The sequence below is a fragment of the Melanotaenia boesemani genome, chromosome 2, assembly GCF_017639745.1.
Source record: "Melanotaenia boesemani isolate fMelBoe1 chromosome 2, fMelBoe1.pri, whole genome shotgun sequence".
NCBI classification, from domain to species: Eukaryota; Metazoa; Chordata; class Actinopteri; order Atheriniformes; family Melanotaeniidae; genus Melanotaenia; species Melanotaenia boesemani.
The window spans coordinates 1,939,543-1,948,549 of NC_055683.1; the positions used below are offsets into that span (position 1 = coordinate 1,939,543).

The 9,007-nt window shown below is 39.1% G+C and overlaps 1 protein-coding gene across 3 annotated transcripts in view; it reads left to right on the plus strand.

Annotated features, from left to right (window-relative positions):
* Positions 1–9,007, plus strand: part of LOC121650162 (carbonic anhydrase-related protein 10-like) — a 169,344-nt gene that overhangs the window by 22,145 nt on the left and 138,192 nt on the right. The gene's annotated exons all lie outside the window — the stretch shown is intronic.

Here is a 9,007-nt window from a genome sequence, read left to right on the forward strand (position 1 = left end):
TGCCAAACTGTTTCTTTTAGGACTTTTAAATTCACCATTTTAAATTGCGACATGACATCAGAATTATTTCCGGGTTTTATACACAGACTAGTTTTCTTGTGTGACTGTGTGGAATTAATATTTTGCCTAATTGTTTTATTTTTTGGCTAAAAAAGTTGGCAAATTGGTTACATTTCTCAGTGGAAAGGAGCTCTGGGCTTATCTGCTTAGGAGGATTAGTAAGTTTTTCAATCATAGCAAACAGAGTGCGAGAATTGTTGACATTCCTGTTAATCATTCCAGATAAATGCAGCTCTCTGGCCTTCATAGCTCATTGTTATAGTTATGCAGGCTTTGTTTGTACAGCTCATAGTGAATTTGAAGTTTATTTTTCCACCATTTCCGCTCAGTTTTTCTGCATTCTCTTTTTAGGCTGGTAACCACAGTGGTGTTTCTCCATGGTGTTTTCTGTTTGCTCAAGTTGCTCTTGATTCTTATTGGTGCAACAGCATCCATTACATTCATGACTTTCAGATTGAAATGATCCAGGAGTCCATCAACTGACTCTGCACTGGTTGTTGGTAACATAGCTATGGCCTCCTCAAACTTAACACTTGTTCTTTCTTTAATGTACCTCTTCCTAACCGAGGAGCAGGTTGGTTGGACATTCTGAGTGATCAGTAAATCAAACAAAGTACAAAAATGGTCAGAAAGGCCGAGTCAGTGACCGCAACAGAAGAAATATCAACACCCTGAAATAACCAGGTCCAGAATGTGACCTCGAATGTGGGTCGGTTCTTTTACATGTTGCCACAAACCAAACATCCAATATGGAAGAAAATTCCTTGACATTACCATCCGTCATGTTATCTATGTGGATGTTAAAATCCCCAGTTAAGATGAAATGGTTAAAATCAGTAGAGACAACCGACAATAATTCAGAAAATTCATCAATAAAATTCACACAGTGTCCTGGACGTCTGTAGATGATTACAAATAGGATTTTAGGAATGCCCCTTCAAATAAAACTAAGGTATTAAAAAGAAGTAAAATCAGCTAATGGAATCTCTTTACACTGGAATGAATCTTTAAATAAGGCAGCTTCTCCTCCCCCTTTCCTCCTGTTTCCACATTTATTCATAAAACTTAGTTTTGCATTAGTAAAAGTTTGACAGAAATTGTAAACTTTGACAAAAGAAATCTTAAGTTTCACAAAATGTTCATATTTTTGCTTGATGTGGTTCTGACTTTTCCAATAAGACATTTAATGTAAATAAAGACAAATGGAAACAAATATTACAAGTGACCTTTTCACATAAAGGATCATTTGTTTAATTCACTGACATGAAAGAACGATGACTACTTTTCCAATCTATCCATAGTCATAGAGTCATAGAAACTTGTCCATCTTTCGTACCTACATGAACTACTTTTTGAATGTGTTTTCTTTCTGGTCAGCGACAACCACAGCTATATTTTTTCAGCCATGTGCACATGCAGACTGCTGCCACCTGTTGACAGAGTGAGGATAAAAATGAGCCCAAGGTTAATTTTCCATAAATCTATTTTTCAATGGTTTCTTTTGACTGTTCAATGTAGCACCCGTTGGCCCGAGGCCTGGACTGGAGCCAACAACTGTGAGGCGAAACAGGAAGCTAGTAGGGATGCAAGATGCCTCACAGTCAAAGGATTCTTAACAGCTGTAATTTCTAGGATGTCACATCTTCAAATTTTGCTTAAGGGCTGTTTTTCTGTGACAAAGATCCCTTAGAGGACCTACTCATTTACCCTTTGACATTTCAAAGACATTTCTGTGAAACCTCCCTTTTCCCAAGCATTACCAATCCACTGAACATCTGACATGCTGCATACAAGAAAAAGGTTTAATCTTGGTGCAACATGCATTTAAATTGAACAAAATTTACTTTCAGTGTTTGTTGTTGCCATAAAATTCTATCTATTGTAGCCTAATGTGTTCAATTAAAGAACAGCCATTAAAATTACAACCAGCTGTTAAGTAGACAACTAACAGTTCTAGTAACCAGCGACCAAAAGCCATGTAATGTGTTTGTGAACTGAAGTGGGGCTGTTGCTGTGATGTTTGCACACATTATATTGTTTCATTATGTGATTTCAAACACGAAGGGCTGTCCTGAAAGATGTGACTTAGATGACCCATTTTGCAGAAAACAATTCCTGGTGGCCTGAAAGTGGCCTGACCGGCCTCCTTGTCAAAAAAGAAAAATCAATAAAATAAATAAATAAATAAATAAAATCATGGGTCATTACATTGGTGTAGCTGATTGGTCAGCCTGGCACTGACAGCCGTTCACAGACAAAATAATTTGTCACTAATAAGGGAGACTGGTGAACATGACAGTAATATATATCTTTTAATGATCAACACGAGGTGGAACCGCTGAGATGCAGAGAAGCGTGGTGGTGGGAAATGGACTAGGAATCAAACGATGAAAGGGGAAGACAGATGACGAGCAGGCGGCAAGTGTAGGAAAATTTGGGATATTTTCAAATCAGCAGCGACATCACGTGAACTTACCGTTTAATAATTGAGTGATGGAGGAGACGGCTGGTGTGTTACAAGCTGAAACTTTTGATGAGCAGTAGTTGAGATTCTCCACAGGGATGCACTGATCGAGTTCAAGTACAAGTACTTACTTACAAGTACTTGAGCATTTGCCAATACGGAGTACCGATACGAGTACTAATAAATCCCGTTACAGTTCACTGCCATTGTTTACACTTGTGCTTTCCTTTTCCTAGGTCTCTTTATCTCATTTCTTAAGAGGGCATAATTTTATCGGTTCGCAATGGGCAAGAACTTCCAAACTGATAAACAGACATGAAGCATCCAGTTACATCCGTAAATACTACATGACATTGTGTTATCCTTTACGCATGCGTGTCACTTCAGTGTGATACAGGTCACATTGAAATGATAATGTAAATGACCACACAAAAAATGGGATTTCTTTAAAAAATCGTATTTGAGGATTAAGACCTGCAGTGTGAACGTAACCTTAGATCTGGTTAAAACTCCAGCAGCAGCATCTTTTTAGGAAGTCCTGTTAAAGACCAGTACAGTAATCCAGTCTGAGCCGGTCTAATCCAGACTGGAGACAGGGATGGGAGTAACGGCATTACTTTTTTCAGTAACTGGTAATCGGACTAATTACTCTTTCCATCGTTACAACATTGTTACCGTTACTGGGGATGAAACGTTACTGACGACCGTTACTTTACAAGATCAGACTGGTTTTTATTTTGGGTGAATTTTCCCACTTGTCCTGTCCAACCAAACAGAATGATGGTCTGGCTGCTGTGCTGTGCTTAACAAATTTGCTTTGCCAAGATGAGCTTAAGTTTCACAGTTGTTCGGACTATATTGTGCTGCTGCTACTGTGGAGATGAGGTAGAGTGATGAAACTGGGGAATTCACTCAGCAGAAGAGTTGCTGTGTTCTGTGACCGGGTGCAAGCTAAGTGGAGGCATCATTTATCAGAGTTTTCACTCCATTTAACTTGGGCGATTAGCCAGATGACCCGCTCAGATCCGACAGCTTGATTGGCAAGAATGCCCCTTTTAACCTCGTAAGTGGAAGAAACAGAGTCGGTTTTCCAGTAAACTTAGAAAATGATCATAATGTTGATGTTTGGCCGTCATTTGTTCAGTAGAGAACTTTGCATTATTATGATTCCTCAAACAACTTCTGCTTTCACTGTTCAGGGCTGTGATGAGGTCGGAAATTTATCACGATTTCCGCTTTCATTTAAAAAGTCATTAAGCTGGTGAAATACAACTTTCTCAATAATCTTAGATACAAAACAGAGGCCAGACAAGTCTATAAGTTATATAAAGGGTTATATAGATATTATTATAGAGGCGTCTAGAGCCTAATGGCAGATATCCTTAGTGACTTTAGAAAAATACCTGATGCCAAAAATCTGTTAACTATTGTTGTGGAGTACTTTCTGGCTCAGGATGCCATTGCGTGGTTTATTTTGTGGAAGCAGGTGTTGTGGAGAAATAGTCTGTGGTGGCATTTTGCTGTTTACTGTCCTTGATAACATTCTATAGTTTGGTGAAGCCATCATCTGGTTGACAACTTCTCCCCTCTCGGTGCCGTACTGTTGTTTCCCCTTTGGTGTCTTTGGTGTTTTCATAGCCGTTTCTGTGATATGGGGACTTCATCATATGAAGATCTTCTCCTTTGGATCAAACTATTTTGTAATAAATTACTTTAAGCTTATGATGTGACAAAAATACTTTAAGGTAAAAGAAGAGCTCCGGACATCAGCTTTATGTATAAATGATGATGGTTTGTTACAAAAAGTGACATCGTAAACAGATATGCATCTCTGTGAGGTGGCTGAAGCCAATCGTAGAAAACCCCCAGACCAGATGTGGGCTGTGGTCTTATACTCCCCTAGACGAAGACATTCCTGAGTCATGAATATAGGATGTTCCTGTGTGAGTCCAGTCTCTAGGACAGAGAACCTTATATGGTAAGAACCTGAGTATCTTATGGAACGTGTGCTTCTCCGAATTTCATGTTTACATCCTGTGCTGGGACTTCTCTAAGTTGCAGAGTACAGTCCTTTAAGACAGACCCCTATCAGGAAACAATCTACTGTGTGTCTTACACAACGCTATGTTCAGAGACTCCTAGAAGCCTATAAGCCTGTCCATACATGGAGTCTAAGGCAAATAGCAGTCTGCTTACAGCTGCAATGAAGTACAGTCCTAATCTATGTAATCTGTGTAACCAGTGTTTGTTGCTTTTCTTTTACTCTCATTTTTTTTTATTGTTTAGCTTTTATTGTTTTTTCTTTTTACTATTTTTTTTTAGCTTTTTAGCTGTTTTCTGTTGAGCACTTTTGTTCATTAAGGTGCTTTATAAACAAAGTTTATAAAAAAAACTGTTTAATTAACTTGAATTAGTGTTTATTGTGTTAATAAACTTGAAAAAATCTACATCAGCATACGTTTTTTTACGATTTACATATTCATTATTTTCCTTTTCCAGATTACAAAGAAAATCAACAGTTATTTAACAAAAGCAGACCAGAGGTTCTGTTCTCTAAAGAAAAGCACAGACAAGTTATCAAGTACAGAATGTAATCAAATGTGGTTTAAGACACTTTCCAATATATTTGCCTTGTCGTTCTTCATTAACATGTCTATGTATATAATCCGGTTTCAGCTCCTGTCTGTCCAATTTCCATGATTTTTGGGACATTTTCTTCTCTATCAGTGCTGCTCAGTGAATCCAAGGAGGCGGCCATCTTTCTTTTCTGTTTACCAGAAGCTGGCCTCTGATTGGTGTAGAGCGATCACGTGTCGGCCGTACCACCACTTTCGAAGTAAAATGTTGTTACGCTGAACAGCAGCTAGATTTACGGCGGTGATCACGGGACTTGTGCGGGATAATCAGCTCCGAACTTTCGGAGTTAAGCTAAAGGTGAAGTGTTCTTTTTTTACGAGGAAGAATTGTGTGGTCCCCACACTGTGGAGCAAAAATCTGTTTCTGAACGTCTTTTCTGGGTTCACCTTACCATCTGACCATCTGACCAGATATGGAAGTCGTAGCATGTATTGGCACATTCCTTTGGCACATGTTTTATGCTGGATGCCCTTCCTGATGCAAGCCTCTGCATTTATCCGGGCTTGGGACCGGCCCTCAGAAATCACTGACTTGTGTCCCCTCTCGGGGCTGCAGATTGAACCCGGGAGACTCATACATGCAAAATATGCGCTCTACCACTGAGCTACATCCCCGGCTGCACCCTTTTGTACAATGAAATAAAAAAAATGGCTGACTGAATTTGTGAAAAAAATGTGAAAAAAATGCTTGATGCTGTTTCCTCCTGCCAATAACTCTCCATTGTTCTGCAGCATCTGTGGTGAATTCTGTATGCGCTGTTATATTTAGTTTAATATTTTCTATTGCCAAAGTTACTGCTCATGGGCAAACCACGCTAACACTGCCAGACTCTTCCTCTCTGCCTGCTCTCTTCTATGGTTCTGAGCACCTCAGTGCTTACCACAAACTAGAATGGAAGTTGCATTTATTTCTGATCACTACAAACTGTTGTGGGCCATCTTGCAGTAATCTCACTGTGATAGATAGCAATTTCTATTTCTGCTGTGACAGACACCAATCTCACCATTTTGCTTCTGAAACACCTGCAGCTTTGTGCCTCTAATCACAGCCAGTCGCCTGCATCGTCAAAGGGCCATCACAGCAAATTATGAGCCCAAGATGACTGACCTGACTTTTAAACACTGTCCTGTTTCTTCTTTTTCTTGCTGACTCTATACCCACTTCATTCTAAAAGCAGCTTGAAAGCGCTAACTAAAGATGCCATGTGAGAACATACCGAGGATTAAGGAAAAGCTACAGTCAAATTCAGCCACCGTCCATTGAGGCAATGAGCCTTTTGGCAGTTTTAAATTTCCCAAAAGGCCCTTACACTCAAAACATACATTCCCTCTTGTTCTGGTACCCCGTTTCACAATCTTGCTTATGTAATAATTCATAACTACCTAACCTAACCTTAACCCTAAATTTTACAAATAAACATTGAATGCTTCACCTTGAAACCAACCCAGGATTATTCTAGTCTTTGTTCTTAAACCTGGTTTTAAACATTGAAAAATATTCCATCTTAGAGGATCTATTCTGTTTTTACTTCAGTCCCGATTGGTATGTGTGCAGTCAGGATAAAGTCCGCATCATTAATATGAACACACACATTGACAGAGATTAATTTTTGGAGGAATTACTTTAACTACAATTTAAATTAACTTAAGTTTACCCTGCTTTAAAATTTGAGACTTCTGTGGATAAGTTTCTTCTCCCCAGTAGAAGGCATTTTCTCATAATCTCTCTGTTAAAAAAGAAACTTCATTTGGAAACCTTTCTTGCTCTTGGATCAAAGTCCATCTCCAAATTAAACCCAGCTGATTTTAAAGTAATTAAAAATGCTCTTCCCTGCTCACGTTGAGCCACAGAGAAGAAGATCAGCCGCAGTATTTAAGCAACTCTATTACCTTGGCCAAAGATAATTTAATTGCATGTGACAGTAAAAGCGTAAAGGTGAATGCATCTGTCCCTCATCAACTTCTTCATACTCATATATTAATGCAGTCTGACTGCTGCCTCTGATGTCCCTTTGATATTAAATGATTATGTGCTCATGTTTTGGTGCTTAATAATTTCTCTTCAGTGGCAATTTAGAATTAAAGGCATGAAGCAAAAGGATGGGGCGACAACTTGAGTACTCTTTGACTAATGCTAAGCAGACTAATGCTAAACCAACCAGAGGTAGCATTTAAGCTACTTAAACATGTCTGATGTTTTGCTGAAATAAATGAATGAATAAATCCTCTAAAAGTCTTGTGAAGGAGAAAGATCTGTGTGATGCAAAAATAAAACCACATAATTTTACAGTCAGTTAACTTTACTAGATAACTGCTTGGGTCAGAGCGACCAACGACTCCAACCCCTTTGCTTATGTTAAAGAAAATAAGGAAATGAGTATATTGTATCTCGGTAACCACAAGGTCTGTTTGAATCCTTCTGGCATAATGAAGGGAACATATGAAATATGTTAAGATGTGTAAATATCAGTATATGAGGAACCGGTGAAGAATCAATGAAGACGGCACACAGCCCAAAAGAAAAAAGTTTCAGGCTTGCTTTAAAAAACACTTTCAGGATGAATATGTGTTTGGAATGATGCAGCTGAAGCTCCAAACCTGGATCAGATCATAGATTCCTATGTGAATATTAAGCTGATGAAGCAAAACAGAACAAAGTTAGGGAGGTTTTAGGAAACAGTGCGGGTGAGGTCTCCAAAATGGACATTTGGGCACATTTTTCGTACCTTCTGTTCTCTGTCCCCCAATAAGGGGACCTCAGGTTTTAATGGGTTAAATCATAAGTTCCCAAACGTTTCTTCAGGGCTTCCTTTTCATCGACAACAATAATGTGAAGCCCCTCTGATCCCACTACCACATGCTCCCCGATGCTTACAAAGAAACATACGAAGAAATGTGCCACAAAAAGATTCTTTAGTTTGTTGTCTGCTACTTCTACAGTTAAAACCATGTTAGTGGCAGAAGCCTCTGCTGTAGTGTGGGGTGTTTTAAACCAGGCTACAAGCGCACACAGGTGAGCTACACCCCCACCAGCAGACGGGGCGCTACGAAGAAAATCCCACTTAAAGCGCTGCCGTGATAGTTTATGTTCAGGATATAGACATTTTACATCTCCCACGTAAAATGTCTGGGGATACACGGAGTATCCTCGGTATGCACATTGTCCACCACTACCGGCAGGTTGCTACAAGGCACGAAATACTCAGTTCACTTCCTGGAAAGAGATTTTCTTAAATCTAACAAAGCTCGATCAAATAAACAACACATGCACACAGTGTCTCAGTAAAATTATCTTAAGAAAATAACCAACTAGTTAACTTTCTCATTTAAGATAACGATGTTAATAAATATTTCTGTGCCTCAGCAGCTTATTTAGCTCATCATGTCACAGCTGGTTTATTTAGAAATCAAATGGTAAGAAACACAGGACATTGTTGATATTGGTCACTTTGGGTTTCCATTTATGATATAATATTGACCACTTACGCGTCGACACACTGTCCTGTGTTTGTAAAACTCATCCTTGTCTTCGTTTGTCGCTTTTTGCTGTTTCTCTTCCCTTCTTTCCACCAGGCTGTTGATGCTTTAGTTGTACAGCTCGTATGTATATTTGATCATTTATCTGCTTGGCTCCTTTTATCCTCGCCCTCCCTTTATTCTTTTCATCACCTCTATTCTCTTCATCCTTCTCCATCTCTGTTTTCCCCTGGTACTTGTGGCTTATCCATTTTTTCTCCCGCTCTTCTATTTAATTTTCTCTCCCATTTTCCTCTGGTATCTCCTCATTTTATCCCCAGTCTGTCTCTGCTCTTTCCAGCTCACTCTGCCCGGAGATTTTCTATCCTTC